The sequence below is a fragment of the Pelophylax lessonae genome (assembly GCF_965119305.1).
Source record: "Pelophylax lessonae genome assembly, chromosome: 1".
Lineage (NCBI taxonomy): Eukaryota > Metazoa > Chordata > Amphibia > Anura > Ranidae > Pelophylax > Pelophylax lessonae.
The window spans coordinates 697384319-697384816 of NC_138768.1; positions in this window are offsets into that span (position 1 = coordinate 697384319).

A 498-nucleotide genomic window follows, 5' to 3' on the forward strand; every position below is an offset into this window, starting at 1 on the left:
TGCCACCCTGTTGTGAACATGGTTCCATCTCCTCCTCCAGCTCCTCCTCCAGCTCCTCCTCCTCCTCATCCTCCAGAACTATGCCCCTGCTGGACAATTGTGTCCCTGGCATTTGTGTGTGCAGGAACCCACCCTCGGAGCCCCTTGCGAATGACTGCCCTGAAAGCCTTTGAAATGTTACCTCTTCATCCTCCTCCTCCTCCTCCTCCTCCTCCTCATCCTGTGCCACATCCTCTTCCATCATCGCCCGAATTGTTTTTTCAAGGAGGCATAGAAGTGGGATAGTTAAGCTGAGAACGGCGTCATTGCCACTGGCCATGTTGGTGGAGTACTCAAAACAGCGTAACAAGGCACACAGGTCTCGCATGGAGGCCCAGTTATTGGTGGTGAAGTGGTGCTGTTCCGCAGAGCGACTCACGCGTGCGTGCTGCAGCTGAAACTCCACTATGGCCTGCTGCTGCTCGCACAGTCTTTGCAGCATGTGCAAGGTGGAGTTCC